General features: G+C 36.2%; 1 pseudogene; it reads right to left on the reverse strand.

Annotated features, from left to right (window-relative positions):
- Positions 1-24557, reverse strand: part of LOC131056025 (histidine--tRNA ligase, chloroplastic/mitochondrial-like) — a 153076-nt pseudogene that overhangs the window by 49402 nt on the left and 79117 nt on the right.

Raw genomic sequence — 24557 nt, forward strand, 5'->3', positions numbered from 1 at the left:
TGTACTTGTACTTCATTATTTACTTGTTGAAAAATCATCAAAATACAAAAAGAATCCAACCCTTCTGCAACTTCTGTCTATTTCTGAAAGAAAATATTAATAAGCAGGAAAAATCAATTTAAAATAATAAAAATTACAGCAGATTAGTAAAAGAGATCCATCAGGGATCTTTCATGCACACTCCAGGATGAGCTCACTGCACTGTATGGACTGTGGAAATCCAGCGGCATGAAAAATACCACTCTTCATAATGTTCGCATAGGCTAGGGAAGGAACCTGATTTCCGACTCTGAACATCCGTTGTCGCATCTGGTTCAGGTCTAGGAAATACATGTTGGTATCTGTGATCTCCTTCCATCTGGACAAAATCTTGAGCTCTGGATAAAATCCAATCTCCAACATCTTCTGTAGTTCTTTCCTTTCCTTAAATCCGGACTTCGACATCGCACTTGTACGAAGCTTGAAGTTAGAACTTAGGAAAATAAATAATGTTCTTGATAAAATTCCTGACTTTCTAGAGATTTTAGCTAATTAGAGCATAAATTCAGGAGAATAATCCACACTCTTGGTAGATTTTAACAATTAGATTCAAAATGTGACAACATTAAGGCACGGAAAGGCTCTATAAAATTCATTAATACCTCCTTATACTTAGAAATTGTGCAAACTAAAGTGCAAAGGAGTATACCGGATCAACGATGACTAAGCAAAGGTGTGAAAGGTTGTGTTTTCACACAAGGTATGTCTAAGGACACCTTTCGCAGTCAACAATGGAGGTCACAAATCTGAAGACAACCTGCAACTAGTAAATTAACTTCAAAAAAATGTTGCAATCCTTCAAAATATGCACAAACTCGATAAAAATCAGTTTTAATGATGAAAACAATCATATCCAGGAATGTAAGTGTGGTTGGTAAAAAAATAAATTTCTGAGGACAAGTCTAAAAATTAATTACTTGAGACTTACCAACACCTTGCAAAGTAGTGAAAATCCTTGAAAATGATAGAAAATAACTAAGGAATTAGCTCCAAGCAAAATCGCCAAAGTGGTTAGGTGGCTGGAAATGAGGATTTCTAAGAACAGCTGCCTACAATGGAGTTTTCAGACCTGCAACAGCGATGAAATGGTCTGAAAAATGCACTAAAACTCCACAAAACACCTCCAAAAGCAAATCACCTAAGTTGGAATTGGCTGGGCAACGAAAATTAAAGTCTGAAAATTGAGTGTGTAGCCAACAATGGAGGTCTAAATCTAAAGCAAATGGCAGCAAGTAGGGAGGCAAAGATGACGTCAAACATGCATAGATTTCACCAAAGTAAGCTCCTAGCACTTGCAAAAATAAAAATCGAACTTTCCCAGCTATGGCGCCATTTTTAAAATTCTGAAAATGTCTTCAATGTAGCTTGGATCTGCAACAATGGAGGTCTAGAATAACAAGCAGCAATGGAGGAGAAAATCGCCAAAGTCACCAAACACCAAAAATCGCCATCTTCTACCAAAAATCGCCAAATTTGGAAAAATCGCCAAATGGGGGAAAATTGAAAAATCTGGAAATGGTGTTCAATGGCAGCAAGGGAGTGGATAGCCAAGCTAGAAAAAATGGGGGAGGAAAGAATCCTCAACCCAACACTTCACTTCAGCACTTTGCCAAAATTCGCCAATAAGAGAGAAAAAGCGCCTTTCATGGAGACACCTGGCAGATTTAATAATAAAATATTGCTATAGACTCCTCTCTTATACTTGCTTTTGCCTCTTACTTTCACGACACAAGCAATGTGGGATAAAACACTTTCTTATATACTTGCTTGGCAAAACTAACTTACTTCTAGAAGGTTTAAAATATTAAATGTTTATTGCAAGTTATTTAATTTTGCTTTTAAAATTTTAAATAATCATTAATCATCATTTAAAAACAATTAAAATGGGGCTCACTTATTAAATATTTCAATTTTAAATCAAAATTGAGCCTCCAGGGGAAAATCGACTTGGGTTGGAATTAAATAATCCCATTAAAAATCATTTAAAACATCCAAAATTCCCCACAAGGGAAAATCGACCCTAGCTTGGATAAAAATCATGCAAAATTTCATCAAAATGCATACAAAACAGGCCAAGGGAAAATTGATGGGGGTATGGACAAGGAATCCACACTCCAAATTCACTTTGCTTGCAAAAAATACTCCTTGGTGGAATTTCGACCTCAGTTTGGATGAAAATCCGGACTCAAAACTCATCAAATTGCTCTTAGTGGAAAATCGACTTAGGTATGGATTGAGAGTCTGCACAAAAATCCGCACTAACTTGTCACAAAACAGCCTGGTGGAAAATCAACTTGGGTATGGACTGAGAGTCTGCACAAATATCCGCACTAACTTGTCGCAAAACAGCCTGGTGAAAAATCGATGGCAGTCTGGAGAAATCCTGACACTAGGCCAAATTTTAGCCCTTCGAGGGGGAAAACGACTCAGGCATGGATAAACAATGGTGGAAAATTATAGCCAGTATGGATTTCAGGGGAAACCCATGTGTAGTGTGGATTTTGAGTGGGGGAAAAGGATGGGTAGTTTGGAATATGAGGGGAAAAGCACCTCTAGCATGGAATTTGACCTTTTAACCCTTGGAATATGGATTTCCCTTAGGAATTTGACATTTTAATCCACTCAAAATCACTTAGAAACTTCAAAATAGACCAGACTTAGGCAAATTTTCCAAAAAATTGAGCGAAACACTAGGAAATTGTCGGGATAAAGTGCGAAATCAACTTAAATAATACCTTAGAAGCGAGAAAACAACTCCAAAAGGTTTGGGGATACCTTGGCACTTTAAGATCACCAATGCACGTGTTTAAAAACACGTTAACGCTTAAAAGGTCAACACTTAGACAAAATTTAGGATCATCAAAATTCCAATGTTAGCAACTTGATCCTAACACTTCAAAAACCCTAAACGGCACTAGGCATGAGCAAAACTCTGAGAATCGGGCACGGGAAATGCAAAATTGCCCACTAAGCAGCCAGAAACCCTAACCTAACAACTCAGAAAGCAGGAAAAGAGGGGGTCCCTGTTAGCAATGAGGCGATGTGTGAAAAGGTCACAACAATAGCCAAGGTTGTTGTCTTGTCATCTATGTTAAACAAATCTTCATCATATGAAGATTCATGCTCTTTAATGGAGTCATTTTGGGACTCTATCATACATCCTTCTTGAATTAGGGCATTTTCTACAAGCTCTATAACCTCAACTATTTCTTTGTCCTCAACACCACTTGGCTGCAATATTTAATCTTCTTTTATTGATCCCACATGTGTTCAAGTGCCCAAGCCTCCTGACATGTGAAACATCATTTCTCTCTTCTCATTTGGTTCTTGCTATTTGCAAGTGATCTTGTGGCCTGTAAACCCAAAGAAATCAATTCCTCTTTAGTCAACTGGTTTTAAAACTTCTCCATTTTCTGCTCAACCAATCTTTTTGAGAGCTCATGGGCTATAGTTGAGAAATCTTGCTCCTTCCTCCAAATGGCCAACAAGTCAGATTGCAACTGAAAGATCCCTGATGGATCCCCTTGCTGATCTGCTGTAGTTTTTAAATTAATAAACTATATCTTCCTATGATTCCTTTGATGGTTTTAGAGAATAGACAGAAGTTGCAGAAGGTTTGTTTCTTTTTGTGTTTTTTGATAGTTTTCAAACAAGTAATGAATAATGAATAGTAAACATGAAAGGAGACTGAAAATAAATAAGAACATACAGCCAAATTCAGAATTGCTACAAGCTGTACCAGACAGATTTCTGATTTGTAAAACCAAATAATAATTCCAATGCAGATCCAAGGAACTTACATCCAACAATGATGCCAAACTGAAAGGTGAATAGTGATCATGAATCAAGAATACCTCTAAGGCTGAATACATGCATTCCTTACATTCCACGTGGGATGTACCTGCTGCAAATGGCGGCCCTAAGGCTGCAAGGATCACGCCCAAGCTGAAGAATCAATCTGCCATGCTGAAACCCTTACTCTGCGACCTGAATCCACAATGAAGAATGGCGTACTCAATCTCTGTCAACAATGCACTCTGCTTGAAGAATCCAATGCCAATAATTGTTGAGGGCTACGTCCTAGCCAGTCTAGATCTTGGGGTTTGTGTCCCAGATGAAGAATCCCCCACTCAGAGCTAATTCGCAAAAATAAGTTTGATTGTGTAAAAAGATAATCCTGAACAATTTGGTCTTCATCTCCTTATATCTCCTTTCCTTTCCAAGCCAAACCCTAAAGGGAGTAAAGTTGGCGCATTATGAAAAGAGTGTTATTTTCTAATTATGGCGTCAACTATAGGAAAATAACACTAAATTGCAAATAAATAGCTTCAGGCATCCAAAAAGACGCCGGAAGGTGAGAATCATGTAGCAAGGTTCAAGACCTTTCCAACGAGCTATAACACATAAGCATATCAGCCCAGATGAAGCCAGAAACCCCTTATTACTCCGAAATGACTAAATACATAGCCTTATTTTAATTTATTTAATCGCTAACTTAGGAAATATTTAAATATATTAAAATATCTCTAGATATCCAATAATAGCCCAAAATAACCAAACAATCATGAATATAACTTTGTCACCTATCTGTGACCGATGCCGGAAAAGCTGAGCTAACTGGCAGTCCCATCCCTAAAATCTAGGGATGCTCCTAGAAACTAGGAAACACACCCAAACTCCCTGAAACTGAAACCATGACATGGTCTCGTGGAACCTCCAATATGGGAACTGCCACAACCTCCTAAAAATAGGGAATCTCCCTAAAATCAAGGAACTGCTCCCAATGGCCCTCAAACTGTCTGAAATGCCAACTCCGGATACTGAATACCCTACATGAGTCTCTATCCACCACTGCCAGCCTACGAGATCCAAATAATAGACCATCCCACTACTCTTCTCCTGTCACCTAGAAAGGGGACATTACAACAACTGCTTGGAGATATCATCTTCCTCATTTATAATCAAGCACATAATAGTTAGCATGGCTACTTTAACATTGTTTGCATGATGTTTTCTGATTTTGGCAAAGAAACATTGGAACATTTGGAGAATTAGATCATCACATTTAAGATCAAGCAAAATGACACATGACCTGACCTTAGCCATAACTTCTAAAATCTTAGCCTCTTATTAAAGAAAGGCTTCTGGTATCACCTAGCCCATGAAAGCTTCCAATAATCAAATTTAGAATCTTCCTCATTACATCATCATTGTAGGGTGCTACAGGAGCTGTAATTTTTGTGATCTCACTGCTACAAGAGGTAATTGCAAGTCTTACATCTTCATGAGGATGTTCCATAATCTTGTATTGGACCAAAGCAAGCATTGGTGGTTTTAGAGCCCAATTCAAAATCCTTCAATTTGATTAGTCTACCTTGGACAAACATGATTCCAATTCTTTCAATTTAAGGAGATCATTTGGAAATTGCACAAACTTCAATTCTATTCCAATTATTAAGGGTTATTTCCCACTTGAAGAGCACACAATTTACTGAGAGATGACGGGTGAATCAGTAAATACAATTTTCTACTTTTTAACTTAGCAACCACAAAGCCATCAATTGCATTATATCAATAACATAAGATGAAATAATCACACAACATTAGTAGAGCACGAGATTTTACGTGGAAACCCTGATGGGACAAAGCCATAGAAAATTATTGCTTATATAAATCTCTTCTTACAAACTTTATAGGCACCAATCACCTCAATTTGTAGGCCGACATGGGTTGAAGGGAGGCAACCTTTCGTTGAAGAGTTGCTTGGATGGATATAAATAAGAGATCCTTTTAGTTTCATTAGGGGGGAATATAATTCCTTAAAAAAAAAGGGAGCAGTTACAAGCAGACTTAAGGAGCCTGTGTGAGAAAGTCTCATTTCAAATTCAGACACAATGGGCAGACCTGTTTAAGTAAGGAGCAGTCTTAAGAGCAGACCCCGTGCAGTTCATAAGAAGAATTAATGAGCAGACTTCTTTAGTTCATGATCATCAGATACAAATAAATTACAATCACTGAATAGAAAGAAGAACAACATCAAAGGCGAGAGGATAACTTCAGATCAAACATAGAAAGACATCAGACCTCTGAACAATTCAGACTGTTAATACCAGCATCTAATACTAATTACACTTGTGGTATAAACATTGCTTATGCATTAATTGCCAGCAGTTATCTTTGATATATGATTAGATATAATATGCATATGTCTGTATTAAATCTGTGTGAAACCTCCATCATGTATGGAAGGAAGGAGGTGTAGATAAGAGGGGAATTGGAAGGTTGCCATCTAAGCAGGCCGACCTACGGATGTCCATGTTGCCTGCCCCTAGAGCCAAGAGGGCAAAGATCCACTCTTGGGCTTAGATAGGACAATCAAGAAACCCCACTACGATCTTCTCTCCGACTCTTGTCTTTAGGGGGATGAGACATAAATGGGAAAAGCAGGTACAAGCACCACACCAAGTAGGCCACCCCTGTGGGTGTCCATGTTGCTTGTCCACCAAGGCCAAGAGGGTGAGTGTCCACTCTTGGTCTTATTAGTGCGGGGATTGCTTTGGGCAGAGCTATCATGTCTCTTCCTCCAAAACCCATGTGTTTGAATAATATTATAGATATTATTGTGTGTGTGTGTGTGTGTTCATGTTCCCTTGGTTATAATTGCAGGATTCAAATCCAGGATCATATTGTTTAAGGAGATATTTTTCTTGGTAAAGATGTAACCTTGATCCTAACTTGTTGCAATTGTGATTCTACGGCGAATTTGGAAGGGGACATTACATGTTGATATTGACTAACCTTCTAGTTTGAGGCTTGAAAATTACAGTAGGAGGGGAAAAGGTGGATATAGATTGTGTTTGGTTGTTTATGAAATATTTCTATTGTCAACAATTAATCAAATACTATCTATAATTTTGAAGTAATATAGTGCATTGATTGACTTTGAAATTTCAAATTTTGAGTGTTTAGGATCATATGACATGTAATCTTTGAAGTTTGAACTATGACAATTAATGATCTCAATAGACATGTTTGTCTATAAATGCATTGTTTTCTGTTTTTTTGTGTAAATATGTTATTTTTATTTTTTGGCCAAGCTTTTCCCAAGATTTTCTAGAGTAAAAAGTCCGAGTCAAAATCTTGGGCTACTAACTCCAAGTTTTCCAACTATGTTCATAAACAAGTTTCAAGAGAAATACTTGATTACATTAACCAAAATTAAGGAAAATATGACTAGGAGATTAGAACAAAGATCTAGAATCTAATTGAACATATTACATCTTTTCTTTCTATCCTAATGACAGTGATTTTCTCTAAATTATAAGCCTTCTCTTCAGGCATACCTTTCTACTAGAAACTTTGATTCCCACATCTGACGAGGTTATTTCAAGTTGCTTGAAGAATATGACAATAGCAGAAAGGAGTTCCACTTCAGCCTGCAATAAAATAAGAAAGAAACACAACTCAGTTTTTTGTAGGCATTCATTGTATACTTTAACAGTATGAACCATGCCAAAAAAATAACTGTAGTGCAATAATCTTATGATCTTTAGATCATCTATATATAACACAGTATGTTGATGGCAGAAGACAAATGGAAATCACAAGTTTTGTTCTTCAGATTGTACAGATATAATTTTATAACACATTATGCTGATGGCAGCAGACAAATTGAAATCACAAATATGTTAAAAGCCAGAGTTTTCAGTTTTATATACATTTTCAGGCAAAAGAATACCATGAACTAATCCACATTACTCGGATTGTATAAAAATAAGGAGTTGTAACTTGTACAAGAATAGTAGAATAAGATCAAAACACAAAATTTGGAACTTGAGGTTGCAAGAAAAGCTTTCCTTTACTTTTTTTTCTTGTTTCACTATCTATTCAAGAAAAACATCCAGGTATCTTATTTTGCATACCGACACTACTTAATACTGCTTAAGTATACAGTTCCTATCACCATAAGCAATGCTAAAACCAATTTCATCCTTGAAGGGCCAATCTTGCACCTTACTGGTTTATTTCAATACACATTTCAGGCTGTAGATTGCCTAACAACAAAATTTAAAATTCTTCAAATTTAGTTATGAGAACCTATCGAACATATTTATTTTTCACTAATAATTTTGCTGGTCAGTCATTTGATATATGTGAACTGCATAACATGTCAAGCAATTCTCAATAAAATAATTTGGATTGTCAAACAAAATAATAGAAAAAGTAAGACTGCAATAATTCTCTGGTGGGAAGAGTTCACCCTGGGACTTATTCAAATTAGTCAGCTTACAAATCAAATGTTGTGTAAGAATGACAGGGATGAAATCAAACAAATAACTAAAACCCTATTATTTAAACGAGAGTTTTTCCCAGGCCCCTTGTAAGCTTTGAATCTATTACATTATGGTTTTTATTGCTCCACCATTTATCCTGATTCCAAACAGTGGCATGTGCCTTTGTTGCCAACCAGAATGCCCTATAAGTAAAAGAAGAATTTGGTGTTACAGAGAGCAGCTTGAAAATTGAGGAGCAAATTTATACCTTGATGTTGACCCCTTGATTTGCCTTTGCAATGTCCCCACATTCAGACATTTAATTAGTAAGCAGTTTAACAAGACTGAATTGACCAAGTCCTTGTTTGCAGTTTGAGGAGTGGTTCTGTCAGTTAATGTGGCAACTGAGACTTAAACATCTTAGTCGGCCAGTTAGGTAGTTCTAATTTAAAGAAAAGTCTCCAGCAGTTGCCATCAGTTAACTGCCTGAAATTATGGGGAATTGTATGTCAATTAGTAAGCACCAAACATTAATTTCCAAAATTTGGGGATGACATGTGTTGAGAAATATAGAGGACGCTGGAGAGGAAAAAGCATGTTAACTTTTGAAATCAAATTCCAAACAAACCTTATTCTGAAATCAACAGTCTACACTTGCCATCTAGGACAAAAACCCATAGGTGCAATTCGTAGTAAGTTTTGGGAGCAAAAATATTCAGCAACCATCATTGTTCTACAGTGATAGTGGCAAGAGTTGGTCATGACAATTCTATTGGTTGAAAATTTTGTACACTTAGGAAATGTACAAAATTGTGGTTTCAGCCACAGCGTGTGAGTATGATACTCTCCTAATTAAGGGAAAACTCCCCCTATCTATAAACTACTCCTAAACTAAAATGGATGAGACAACAGTTTTTTTTCTTCTTCTTTCAAGAAAAACTATATCCTTTTCTCGTCACAGAAAAGTGATAACGATTGAAAATAACAGCAATAAAAATTTATAAAACAAAGTGAGAGAAAGGAAATGAAGTTTCCTGAAAGCACAAAGACTTCCGTCACTTCTTTTGGGACGGACAGCAATATCAAACTCAAAGTCTTGAATATGTGAAATCCTATCTACCTTTTTTTTTATATTAATGATAACAAGAACAAAGTATGGCAGCACAAAATCTGAAATATCTTATTCTTCTCTACATAAAAACAACAAGAACTAGTGTGAGATCAAAGTCTCCCAACTATTTCTTATCACCAAATCTACTTCTACTTTCTCTCAAGAACAAGTGTAGACACAAAGTCCTACAACTTCTCTGAACACAATATCTACTCTAATTGATATTAGTCTCCAATACTTGCAACACAAAGTCTGCAAATCAAATTTGATTAAGTTCTTATAGAAATACTAGCAAGAAAGATAATTTTGAACACAAACTCAAGATATTTAGCGCAAAGTCTCAATTCTTGAGCAATCTTCTTCTATTTCTTTCAACTTCAATTTACATATAAAAAGCCCAAAGTCTTTCTTGCTGCAAATTTTAGCAGAGTTTTCTTCCTTGCTTTTTCAAAGATAAAAATTACAATAGACCCCTTCAAGTATTTATAGGAGAGGAGTCTTGAGAAATTCTCTCAACCACCATGACTTATTCAACGACTAACTAAGACTTAATCAAAGTTACAAGTCCTATCCTAAATTGACTTGTAACTAGCCAACTTGTAACTACAAAAGTGTAAGTGACGACTTGCATTTTACAAAAATGCTTTTACAAGTAAACATGTCAAAAAGGAAATTACAACTCTGAAATTACAACTCTGAAAATACAACTAAGTGTTGAAAAACACTTAAGTTGCAGCATGTTTAGACATGAATCCTTCGAACTTCTGGATAACTGTTCGTAGCTCTTCAAGATTCGGCTCATGGGTGTTCTTGGCAACAATCATGGTCTTCACAATGGTATCATGGCACTAAAGAAGCATAGAGTTGTTCTTCTCCAAAGTGGACTGGATTTCCTTCAAGAAGATTTGATGTTTCATTAAAACTTGAATTGAGGCAGCTGAAAATTGTTCACTCCACTCATTATGAATCTTCATCTGTAGATCTACGAGAACTTCTTCTTCTAGTAGCAACTCCCCATTCTGATCCATGATACTGCAAGAGGCCTTCTTGCAGCGAGAAACAACACCTTGGAATACTTCAACTCGCAATCTCATAGCATCATCAATATCTTCAATGAGGGATTTGAGAACGAGGGCTTTGTTCTCTAGGAGCTCTTCACATTCTAGATACATGACCCTAGAAGGAATAATGTCATGCTCCTGAAGAACACTCAACTGTTGTTGAGGCATCTTGCACCAAATCGTCAAGCTACCTTCAACCCTTTACAGGTTCTGTTTGAAAGTCTTGGAGGCCTGGTTCAACTTTTCTCCAATGGTCTCCAACTTAACCATCATTTGGAATGTGTCTCTCAGCACTTGCGCACACAGATCATGAAGTTGATCCACCCAAGAGTCTAACGCTTGTACTTTCTGAGCAGCTCTTTCAACTCCTTGGACTGGTTCCCGTGTACTTGTGAAAGTTGAAGGATTGTACCCTTCACTTGAAGACTTGGTAATATTTTGGATTGCTGCAACAAGTTGCACAATTTCCTCTTCTAGCTTATCCTTCTTTGCTAGAAGTTCATCACACCGCTGCACCAATGAAGCTACAGAATGTTGAGCATCATGTTTGACTACTTCATGCGTTTGTTTGCCCAACTCCACCCTTGTGATCCTGTAATCAGTAGCTTGCATCTCTTCCTGTGGCTTGTCTACAATTGGCTTAACAATTTCAGCCACCTTCATCCTATTACTATCAACTGTTACCCTCGAGATCATCTTAGCCCTTTTGGCAACATTGGGTTTTGATTGCTTGAGATGCTGAAAATCAAAGATGTCAGGAGAGATTTCTTGCTTCTTTCTTTTGGGTGTAAAAGAACTAAGTCATGGAGGTAAAGTCATCAATTCTCTTTGAGCAACGACTGAAAGTGAGGGAGAAGCAGTTTCTATTTGAACAATAGTCGTCATCCCAGGAGAAGTTATTGTTTGAACAACAACTATAGACTGCTCATTAATCAAAGGTCTTGATAACTGCATCATGAACTCATCAAAACTAGAAGAAAAAGTATCAATCTCTGACAAAGGGGCATATGTAGGATTATCCTCAAAGATATTCATCAAATTCCCTTGAGGATGATCAAGAGATGGCTCTGCAACTGAAATCAGAATAACTCTTTGAGGAGATTCACCCGCTAAAACAGGAATAATATGAACAGTGGAAAAAGCATCCACATTCGCATCAAGAGAAGACATAGGTAATTCTAAAGGAATATGTGGGGGAACTTCATGAGGTGACTCTGAAATGGGTGACTCAGGAGCATTATCTGATTGTAGTTCTTCCTCTGGATCTTTAGCATCAATTACATGAATATGAAGCTGAGGCTTTTCTTTCCCTCGAACTGTCACTTCTTCAGGAGGAAGTACTATTGCTCTGCTAACCTTCAACTTGATTCTTGTACTTGTAGATGACGCACCTTCCTTGTTTTCTACTTTGATTTCAGACTTGAGTCCAACAGGTCCTGTGGAATCTTCTTTTCCAACCTTGATCTTGATGAGTCTAACATCGTTACCCTTGAGCCAAGTATTGGTGTTAGCTAAGATAGGCTGAAATCTATCAAGAATGGAAGTGCATTCCTCATGCGACCATTGAATTGATGGAAGTGGTGCTTCATCAACTCTCTTTTCAACATATTCGGGATCAAGCATCTTTCCATCATCTTTCCATCATCAAGTCAACAATCTGCTCAAGAGTGAGTCTGCAATAATCCATCTTACGAACCTCATTTTATGTACGGAGATCAACCCAAATGTCTTCTATCCGATGCACATGCGTGTGTAAAGTTATTTCAATTTTTTTTAAAGAACAAGTTATGAACTATGAATGCTATATATGGATATGAGGAATTATGTCAATGTCTAATAATTCTGATTTTTATCTGCAGGTTTGAAGGAGAGAGATCATTTAATATTTTCTGTGTCTTCTCCAAATGAATTCAATTGGCATATATATCATTTAGGCAACCGGTCAATTGGTGTATTGACTGGTCATGCCTTTTAGGCATGACCGATCAATGCACCCATTGATCAGTGCCTTTACAATTATACCATTAACACAATGCTGATTATCGGTTCAAAAACCCCCGATAGCATATTGTAATATCATAATATAATGACTGATCAATTTAATGAATCGGTTCATATAAACACCGATGATTCAAAGTGCACGATGTATATAATCCAACCGGTGCATTTGTTAACCAATGTTAATGCCAAATGAAACGGTGTATTCATTAAACCCGATAACAAATATGCCCGATATAATTAAGCCCGATAACAGATGTGAATCGGTGCCAATGTTTATGCACCCGATAGCAAGTATGTATCGGCGAATTTAACCCGATAACTTATAGCATTTAATATGCTATCGGGTTAATACCCCGATAGCATATTAATGCCAATTAACAATTGACATTAATATGCTATCGGGTTGTTAGCCCGATAGCATAATGATAAGCAATGTTTGTACAATCCGATAATCATATGCAATATAAATCAGACATGAAGCATGTAGATAAATAACAGAACAAGGAAGGTTAGGAAGATGTTATCTTGCATAAGCTACCATGCATTAACAGCATGAAGGAATTTTTGATCTTCTCCTTCATGCCTCGATAATCAAAATCTACTCTTGGCTTGAACCTCTTGAGTTTTATTTCCTCCATTTTGATCTCCATGGCCTTGGCTTTGGTGGATGTAATGAGGGAATAATGGCCAATTTTCAATGGGTTATTTGTAGAGATTCCCATTCCAACCTTATGCCCACAGTTTTCTAATTCAACTATAATCCAATTTACATCATAAAATAAATATAAATACTCCATAATGAAATTCAACCCAAAATCTCATTAATACAATTATATGTATATACAATATATATAAAAAATATAATCTAATAAATATATTAATTAACAAAAATTGATATTCATTTTTCAAAATAAAATAATCAATTTCCATCTCTTTTCAACATAACTTATCTATTCTAATTTATCCAAATCACATATATTTTCAAATATATGAAAATATAATTTAAAAATTAATATTAATGATTAATTACAACATAAAATAATCATTTCTATTTCCTCAAAATGAAATATCTAATTCATCCTTCTTTTTTTTTTCAAATTGGCTTATTTGCTTGCATAAATATAAAAAAAAATACAAATTAAATATTAATTAATATATATATATTAATTAACAATTAATAATATATATACTAATTAATAATTAAAAATTACTATTTAAAATTTTTTTTTAAATAAAATAATATTAAAAGCTTTTAAAATAAAATAATATTAAAAAACTTAATTTATTTTTTTATATTTATGCATGGAAATAAGCCGATTTGAAAAAAAAAGGATAAATTGGATATTTCATTTTGAGGAAATAGAAATGATTATTTTATGTTGTAATTAATTATTAATATTAGTTTTTCAATTATATTTTCATATATTTGAAAATATATGTGATTTGGATAAATTAGAATAGATAAGTTATGTTGAAAAGAGATGGAAATTGATCATTTTATTTTGAAAAATGAATATCAATTTTAGTTAATTAATATATTTATTAGATTATATTTTTTATATGTATTGTATATACATATAATTGTCTTGATGAGATTTTGGGTTGAAATTCATTATGGAGTATTTATATTTATTTTATGATGTAAATTGGATTATAGTTGAATTAGAAAACCGTGGGCAACATGTATCTTAACAAGGTGGACAAATTGTAATCAATTTAGATCAATTAGAAAACTTTGATCGATTTATATTTTTAGCAATAGTGAAAAATGATTGTCATTATAGATTAATGTTAATGCGTGTTTAATTTTCTATATTCTCATTTGATTTTAAAATGGCAAGTCCTTGATTGCGAGTGTTGGATATTGTTATGTGGTTGATTTGTAACTGGTCATGTCCTTGATCTCGAGTTTTGGCTGTTGTCATGTGGTTGATTCATAACTGGTCATGTCTCTAGTCAAAGAATCGTCAGTTGGTTACCTGTGTGCAAGGGCTTGTTTGGCCAAGTGGTTTTCTATTGCATGAACTCCGTAGACTAGTCCTTGTGTATACCTTGGTTTTAGGAGTTCATTTGATTGTGGTTTAGTGTCATACAGGAGAGTGGCTTTCGAGTGGGGGCCGCGCCCAAAGTGGTAGCAGGGTAACCCATCGAAAGTGTGTCTAAATAAGTGATAACTTATTAGTATATTAGGGAATTAGTAGATGAAAACTCTAAGTAAGATAATTGTGCCTCACGCATGGGATGAGTGCTAGTACAGACTCGGAATGCAGTGAGAAGGCCTGAAATGGCAAACCAACAACCTTGTCTTCATGAAAGGATGTGTTGGGTCCACATGAGACTTGGATGGGCCCGGAAGTTCGGGAAAGGTTGCTAGGGTAACCCAGTGGATGGGGTTGGGACCTATGGAGACCTGCCAGGGTAACCATACTAAGCTATGTGATGACACTCGTCCCTTATGTTCACTAGTGTGCAGTTCGTGTTGTTGTCGCTTGGAGCACTATTGTAGAGTCATATTTGTTAGTTTATGCCTTTGAGAGTACCTAATATTCATGTTAGACCATGGGTTGCTTATGATGGGTTGCGAGGATTTAGTTTTGCTGGTGCTCCAGTTGTTCTTTTGTATTTGCTCCATATCATGCTTCAGATGGATCCTCTTTCTTCTTTTTGGATCATTCATGTATCTTTTGGACCGATGTGGTCATATGTATTATTTATTTATGTACGCCTTTTGGCCAGATGTAATTGATGTGAACCTTATGTATACTTCACCCTATTAATTATTAGAGGGGTCTTGCAGTTGAGCAAACCCGGAGATGTAGCCCATTAGGGGTGAACTCCGATATCAATTTGGTGTTATGTGGTGTTTGTGGTCATCTAGTTCCTTTTTATTTTGGAACGTATGAATGACATTATGGTTCAAATGTATAATGCAGATTAGATGATATTAATCTTAAATGCATGCATGAAGTTATTAAATGAAGTATTATGGATTATGAAGAATGTAGATTTAGTGTTATGCAAAGTATTTATTATCTTATTATGCAGCCAAAACTTGTATGGAAATTAAATGTATGGCATACGTTTTAATCAAGAATGGATGTAATGTATGGTTATATTGCAATGAGTAAACTTAATCATGTTATCTATATTTTAAACCTATCAAATAAACTTAACCATTGTTTAAGTATAATTATGTTATTAAGTTTAATCAACTTAATTGGATTAATTAGCGTGAGTTGAGTTAGTGATGAATCAAGTAATCACGTTGGGAAACCCTTTAGGTGTTAGTTAAGTCTTCCGTTGTGTAATCTGAACTTAATGTTAACTCAATGTATCATTATACTGTTTTAACTTTTTATTTTTAAATATTTGCACTCTATTCTTGTGTTTTAGTGTAATCCCTTCGGGGTTTCCTGGCAGGGCATTACAGATCATTCCTCTGAATGACATTCTCTCCCTTATCTTACCGGAGTTCTACGACACAAGGTGATATCAAAGATATCTCATCCTGTACTCATCCATGACAGTGTTGCACATACATCTCTTATACCGGTAGTCATCCTATATCAGTTGACATCAATGACAACACAATGCCAACAGTTTTTCTGTCGCTTTAAGTTTTTCGACTTTAAGAACCTATTGGGTGTTTATTTTGCAATAAAACCACTCCAATGCCTTCCCCAGATGCATCACATTCTAACTCAAAAGGAAGAGATAAGTCTAGAATGGCTAACACTAGACAAGAACTCATTATTTCTTTAAGTTTGTCAAAAGCTTGTTGGGCCTCCACACTCCATGTAAAAGCTCCCTTCTTAGTTAAATCTATCAATGGGTGCGTTCTATTAGCTTTGAAAATCCTTTGACAAATCTTCTATAATAGCTACAAAGTTCTAGAAATCCCCTTAAATGGGTTGAAGTTCTTGGTTGTGGCCACTTTCTAATTGCCTTGATCTTTTCTTCATCCACACTCACTTCTTGGACATTGATTTGTGCCCTAAATACAAAATTTATCCAAGCAACTATTCTCACTGTGGTTTTTCCGATTCTAGGTTTCCACATATATTTGGTGTTCATTGTGTGGATACGTCTAGAATTACATCTGAATTATTGTACCATTAAGGAACATAGGTCAAGCTGATCTGGTGACTCATGCTTAATGATTTGAGAAGTTACTTATGGTAATTAATGTTTAACATAGAGTAAAAATTGGATATACTAATTCACCCCCTCCCTTCTCAATATATTGTGTGCCTTTCATGAACAATAGATCCAAGCAGTGCTCTGTGGTTTTCTCCCAAAAGTATTTCCATGAGAACCTATGCTCTCTTTTGTGTGTGCTTGCTATTGCGGTTATTACTGTTATTGCTCTAATTGTTATTAAGTTTTCATTAAGTGAAAAAATTACCTCGTATTGATTCAACCCTCCCCCCCCCCTTTATCAATATAAGTGTGTGCTCATCAATTTGAAATATTTTATTAGGCTTTACAAACATAGGTAAATTTGGTAATAGACTTACTTTGCAGACATACATATATATATATATCATGAATAGCATTTGCTAAATACATCTTATTATAAAATTTAATTTTAAATTACAAAATATAAAATTTATTCATAGCCTTTACTGTTAAGGCCCAAAAGTGCACCCGAAAACTAAGTCCTTAAAACTCAGCACTTTGGGATAACATGGGAACAATCATGAGTCTGTGGGTAAACTACTGAAATGATTGGACCTCCAGATAGGCCGGTTCCTGATACTGATGGATCACCTATTCTAAAAGAACTTTGGAAAAAGAGCTCTTTTGGAAAAGGGAGAAGGTATAAGTAAAGATGGAAAGAAAACCAATAACTTAAATAGAGTGATACACCAAATTGATCTAAAAAATGACAGAAAACTTTCTAAAATCACCTGTTTTACTCAGAAACGGGACTCACCCGGACTCGCCTGAACTCGGCGAGTCCGAGTCCGAGTCATGCTCGGCGAGTCCTAGGGACTCGGACTCGGACTCACCGAGTTGGCGAGTTTGGCTCAAACTCGCCAAACTCGGTGAGTCCCAAGCCCCAGACTCGGCCGGTGTAGACCAAAAGTAAAAGACCAAAAAAAAATTACTTTGCAATGTTTTTTTAATTCCGTTTTTTTTTGTTAATTATCTTCTATCCCTAAAAGTGGCTTTCATTTCATTCATTTGCAAAAAAAGGAGAAGTAAAGTGAGTTGGGAAGAAAAACAAGGGTGCATAGAAGAAAAACCAGCAAGGAGGAAGCTCAAGTTTTCTTCAATTTGTCACATTGGAGCTGTATTGTGTTTGGATTTGGTGCATCAAGAGTTGGATAGGAAGACTTTGCAGCTCATTTTAAGCTGGTTGTAGGAGGTAAGATTGTTTTTTTGAAGATTAGTTTGTTTCTTGTATGCAAAAATTCCATTTTCTATTCATTTATTTTGGAAGTTTTACATTTTCTTTCAAAATCTTTTGTATGCTTGTATGTAGCATGTAGTATGTAGTTGTAGTGTTGTACTATGTAGGGTTTGTAAATTTTTTTTTTTTAAAAGTAGGGTTTGACAAACCCTACTTTAATTTTTTTGAATGTATGTAGTATGTATTAATTTTATTTTGTATTTGAAATGTTTTATTGCAGCAAACTTCACTTTATTATTTGCCTCAACTTCAAGTTTCACAAAACTATCCTAAAATGTCTACTTCAGCTTCTAGACCCCCAATTAGAAAGGACCCTGCTTGGAAATATCATGAGGATTTTCTAGGGCAAGGAAAGGGGCAAACAAAATGTATGTTTTGCAAAACAATATTCCATGGAGGTATATATAGGCTGAAATACCATATTGCTGGTGTGCGTGGACATGATGCCGAACCATGCCTAAAAGCAGTCCCTGAGGCCGTACATGAATGTTATGTAATGGTTGAGGAAATTGAAAGGAAAAAGAAACAAAAGGAGGATTGAGCGGCCATTGGGAGAGAGAAAATTTTAGGAAGAGGGACACAGTTAGGGTGTGTTGGAGGCCCTTCTTACTTACCTCCATATTGTCCCACTCAGTTTGTTACTGTTGGTGCTTCCGCTTCTACTTCTATAAGTGGCAGTGCCACCGCCACTTCTCATGCTCCTAGCACTAGTAGTTGTAGTGGGAGTGTTAGCATTGGACCTAACATTCGTAAATCTAGGTTGGATTCCTTCTTCGTACCTCGCACTACTCCTGGGTCCCAACCGTCGCTTGAGGGCATGGGTTGGAACAAGGAGGTCCATGATGCTGCTAAAATGGTAATTGGCAGGTTTTGGAGCTACAGCTGTATTCCATTCTTTGTAGCTAGGTGAATGTTTTACTAACTTTTATGTTTGATAACTTTGATTGTTTTAATTTTTATACTTAACTTATCTCATTGAGTTTCTTTGCAATAGGTCTCCTTATTGGCAAGAAATGGTTGATGCCCTTACCATATGCTGGGCGGGGTTCAAAGCCCCTAGTGAGAGTGATTTGAGGGGACCCATTTTGTCTCAAATGGTGGATGATATGAAGAAGGATTTAGATAAACAATGCTAGATATGGAGCACTAAAGGTTGCACCATCATGATTGATGGTTGGACGGATAGGAGAAATAGAACTCTCCTTAATTTTCTTATTTCTTCTGCAGGTGATTGATTAATTTTAGTTTCATATAGTCTTTAATTTTTTATTATTTATCTAATGGTTTATTGAATGATCATTGACCTAGCTTTATTTTTTTATTTCAGGGGGCACCGTTTTCATCAAGTCCATTGATGCCTCCGCCCATTGCAAGAATGCCACCTACCTATGTGAGCAGATAGAGGAGGTGATTGAAGATGTGGGTGAGGAGAACGTGGTACAGGTGGTGACCGACAATGCAGCAAATTATGTTGCTGCGGGTAAACTTTTGATTACAAACTAATTTTGTTTGCAAATTAATTACTATCTTGTAGTTTGTACCTCCATTAATTACAATTTACAATGCAACAAATTATGTTGCTGCAGGTAGACTATTGATGGAGAGGCACCCATCTATAGTTTGGGCTCCATGTGCTGCTCATTGCATTGACCTCATGTTGGAGGATATTGGAAAATCCCATGTGTCAAGAGATGTGTAGAAAGGGAAAGAAATGTCTGCAAATTTGTATATAATCATTCATGGGTGTTGGCTCTTATGAGACAATACACAGAGTAGAAGGAGTTAGCTCATCCAGGAATCACAAGATTTGCCACAAACTTCCTCACATTGCAGTCCATGCTTAGGTCTAAGTCTGCCTTGAGACGTATGATTGTTGGTGAGGAGTGGTCTTCCTCATCCTATGCTACCACCCTTGCAGGGAAAGATATGGCAGACTGCATTTTTGATGAGCAAGACTTTTGGGTCCCTTGTGATGAGATAGTGAAGGTAATTTTTTTTATAAATTCTACAATTTAACTTCATGTTTTATAACTTATTATATGTATTCTCTTATTTGCTCATTTTTCTAAATTACACAATATTTTCAATTTTGCAGTTTGTTAAGCCCTTGGTGGTTTTGTTGCGAGTTGCGGATGGAGATAAGCCCGCAATGGGCTATATATATGAGGGCATGGATAGGGCGAAAGAGGCCATCAGATTCGTCTATGGAGGAGATGAGAGCAAGTATGGTCCCATTTGGGAGATCATTGATAGGAGATGGCATCATCAGCTTCATAGGCCCATCCATGCGGCAACCTATTATCTGAATCCGACATTCCGTTTTATCCCTTCTTTCAAGGCTCATGTGGAGGTCTTTAATGGGCTATACGCAATCATGGAGAAGATGGGACCTGCTGGTACTTCTCAGATAGACCTTTTTCGAGAGCTGCAACTGTTCTCAGATGCACAAGGGTAGACCTTCTCTCGTCCTGTCGCCAAAGACGGTAGGACAACTATGATGCTAGGTAAAAATAAATTGTAAGGCTTAATTTTAGTTTTATTCAATACTATATTGTAACTTGTTAAATGAGTTCATGAGTGAGACTGATTTTATTTATTTTTCTCATTTCAAACTCAGATCATTGGTGGAGCTTTTTTGGCCCAACGACACCAAATATTCAAAAGTTGGCCATTCGCATCTTGAGCCAACCATGCAGCGCATCAGGTTGTGAGCGCAATTGGAGTATGTTTCAGCACATACACTGTAGTACCCCTTCTCGATCGGACTTATTAGACTGATTTTATGTTGCAGTTGACACTTTATTGCTCGATATTTTGCAGAGGTATTGGATATCATTTTCTGTTTATCTGGATGTTAGATGCATGAGTTATTTTTAGTATTTCAGTACTGGTGATTTCTAGTATTTCATGGATTATTGCTTTGTACTGACATCTTACTTTATCTAGGCGATTTGTCATATATATGTTGCGTGTCTGCAATTGTATTGGATGCAAGGGGACGATTTTCCTTCACTCATTTCGATGAGACAGGGAACGTCGCGATTCTCCTTCATCGGTGTGCGTACCGTGTATTCTATATTTATATGCATGCATGTGTGATTCGATGATGCAGGATATTGCAGGTACAAGTATCGGGTAGGTACGGGGTATCGTCTCCACCTGGCTTCACAGGTCTGAGTGTGCCTTATATGTCCGATGGGAGTGGAGGAGATAGCTGTTGACCCTAGTCCTTACCCTCAGTCTACTCTTGTGAGTGTCGTCAATCGGTCGTCCATCCCTTTGGTTCGAATTTCGAGTCTTTTTGCTTTTCCTCGATTTGCATGCCATAGTGGTTCGGTTAATTATTTAAGTTTAAGTTGTCATTCTTTGTTGGTATAAGCAATTTATTCATTATTATGCCTTTATGCCTTGAACCAAGCTTAATTGATTAATTTATTAGATTTAAAGCTATAGTTGTTTATTTTGGAAAAGTAATCATGTCTAAATCCAATGGAAGAAGTAAAATAAATAAAGTAATTGCTTTTAATAAATACAAATAAAGCTAACTTATTGTTTTCCATCTTAGTTGAAAAGTTGATTTAATTGCTAATATGAGAAAAGTAATTTTCAAAAAAGGGAATTTCCATTTATTTTAGAGGAATATGAAAAAGTAAAAAAAAAAAAAAAGTCAATTGTTTTATTTTAATGTTTTTAAATAGAAAAATATTTCAACCTAGAAAATTAGGTTAAAACATGGTTTTACTATTTTACCTTGGAGAAGATTTTTGGAGGATATGCTTGTTTGGAGGAGAAAAACAAATTCTGGAAAAATTTCTTGAAAGGAGGATTTGGGTTTTGAATTAGCTTGGAATTCTGCTGAAGCACACAACTTCTTCTTGGGAACTCTAGAGGTTGGTTGAATCCTTCTTGTCTAATTTTAAAGATCCATGCTTTCTTCCAATTCTCTGTTTATTGTTTAAAGCTTGGTTTATGAGTTTTGGGTGTTGAGTCTTTGCTTGCCATGAGATTGTTGAAGAAGAATTCCATCTATTTTGTTACCAAATCTCAAACTCAAACTCTCTCCAAGTAATTACATAATTTAATTTATGTTCTTCATTTTTGCTTGTGCATGAAATTCATGGCTTTTGGCTGTTTGTAGTTGGAATTATTGTTTTGGGTTTTAGTAGTGTTATGCTGGCAAAATTTTGCCAAGCATTTATAAATTAGTTTTTCCTGGTAATTTTCAGTTTAAAAAGAATAATTATGAGTTAAATTTCTCTTGTCCATTCCTGTTTGGAGCAAAGAAATTCAATTGGGGATTAGAGATCAAGTTTATTCCCATTCAATTTAATTTTATGAATGAATTGGGCTGATTTGGGTGAATTTTTCTTGCCTCTGTTTTGTCTCAGAAGTTTTATTGCTGGTAAAATTGTTATTACCAGTGACTTTTATAATATATCTATTTGTTGAATGTTTGTTTAAAAAAAAGGAATTGGCTGGAGAATTATTTGTTATTTTTTTTCTAACAGAGATTTTCATCTCTGTATCTCTGCTGTTATCTTCTTTTTTGTCTGAGACGTTTTTTTTTTTTATTAAAAAACGGAATTTGATTTTATGAAAACAAAAAAAAAATTTAAAACATAAAAAAAAATGTTATTAGTTTGGGATTGGGGGCGGTGGCGGGGAGCTGGGCTCAACCCAGCCCACGCACCCCCTCTCCCTGCAGCTAGCGCTGCTTCCCCAGCTTGGGGTTAGCAGCAGCTTCCCCAAGTCTGGGGATAGCAACACTTGCTGCCGTGGGTGCTTTGGGCCCCACGTAGTTTTTTTTGTAATTTTTTTTATATTTTTTTTTTAGTTTAAAAAATAAAATAATAATGATATAATAATGGTTAGTTGTAAAATATAATAAATAAAGTTATCTTTTTAATAATAAATAATAATATATTGTTATTTAAACAGTAATAATAATATTGTTATTATTTAATATTAAATAATAATATTAAGTTAATTGATAGTTATAAGACATTAAGGTTAATTAATAATTCTTTTATTTAGTGACTAAATTTATTTTCGTTGCATTTTGGAAAATATATAAATGATATGGAAGTGATTATTAATTTTTGGAATTATTTTATATTAGCCTATATATATATCTGTTTTATTTGATTTAAATGTTGACTTGGTTATAGTCGAATTGGGTAAATTGTAATTTTATCATCATCAACTGGTTGGGGGTTTAGAATCGTAATTGTGGTTCCAATTCAACCTTATTAGACATGTGACTTCATCATTTCTTTATGTTAAATAGATGCGAGTTCTTTAATTCCAGAAATCCTTATTGCGAGCATTTTATGTTGTTGACTGCTTAAAAGAAAGATTGCTTGTGTAGGATCTTGTGTTTTATTAATTGCAATCTAGTTGTTTAAATGTCGTTGCATTATGGTTAAGATTGTCATTATGTCGTTGATGTTACCCTTGGTCAGGTGTCGATGTTTAAACCTTGAGGATGTGAGCCATCATGTGTTATGTCCCTAATGGTCAACCCTGGGTTTGTGATTGTGAGTCCTTCACCTGTGTTATGTCTGGATTATTTATGGTTGTCAGCCCCACCATAGAGTTCTCATAGAGAGTCTTATCCAGTTAGTGTCCTAGTAGAGAGAGTGGCTTTCGGGCGGGGGCCGCACCCGAAGTGGATGGCAGGATAACCACTCGAAAGTCAGCTATTAAGTGATAACCTAATAATTTGTTTAGGGGTTGGGTAGTTATTAATTTAATTAAGATAATGTACCCCGTACACGGTTGAGTGCTTGTATAGGCTCAAGGTGTTTGGGAAGGCCTGGAATGGCAAACCTACCACCTTGTCCTCACGAAAGGATGGTAGGGTCCGCATGATGCTTAGATGGAGTCGGGGGTTCGGGAGAGGTTACCAGGATAACCCAAGACGGGGGCCGGGACCTATGGAGACTGTTGTGTGTTGCACACGCTCCCTGTCGCCGACAGGGTCCCCCTTTCCAGTTTTGAGTTTTTTGGTCGTTATCCCGAGGATCCAAGCAGAGTTTCTCGTGTCTCTTCGAGCGAGTTCGTGACCAGTCCATAAGCTGATTGACGTTGGAGTAACGAACCAATGAGTCCTCCTGACTGATCTGGCTTTCGGGCGTGAATGCCGAAAGCTTTGTTCCAAAATTTTAAAAGATTGCCTTGGATAGGCGTAAGATGGTAAGAACCAACGGACCTCGCCAACCCAGAGCTATAAGGCCAATTGCATAAAGTTTGCTACTCGACCCTTGCAAGGAACGGGCAAAAGATGATTTTTGCCTCCTAAAGGATCAAATTGCTCGGCCCAGCGCCTGGGTATTTTGATGCCTCCCAAGTCCAAATTTGTGGAGTCTGGCGAAGTTGCTGGGAGGTCCGACATTCTGTATAAGTTTCCAAAATTCTCTAAGGAGCAGATTCCCCCCCCCCCCAAGATCACAAGTATAGGAGAACGATTTCGGACCTCACGTCCGAAATTTTTGATGAAGGCGGAATGTTCTGAAAAGGATGCCTAGGGTCCGAAAGCCCGAAAAGGCGCTTAGATCCAAGGTTGCGGTGTCTTTTAACGCGTTAAGCTCCGAACTTTAAAATAAGAAAAAAAAAACGAAGATAAAAGAAACGGAGTTTAAACCGAATGCAAACAT

This window comes from Cryptomeria japonica, chromosome 8 (assembly GCF_030272615.1).
Source record: "Cryptomeria japonica chromosome 8, Sugi_1.0, whole genome shotgun sequence".
Taxonomy (NCBI): domain Eukaryota; kingdom Viridiplantae; phylum Streptophyta; class Pinopsida; order Cupressales; family Cupressaceae; genus Cryptomeria; species Cryptomeria japonica.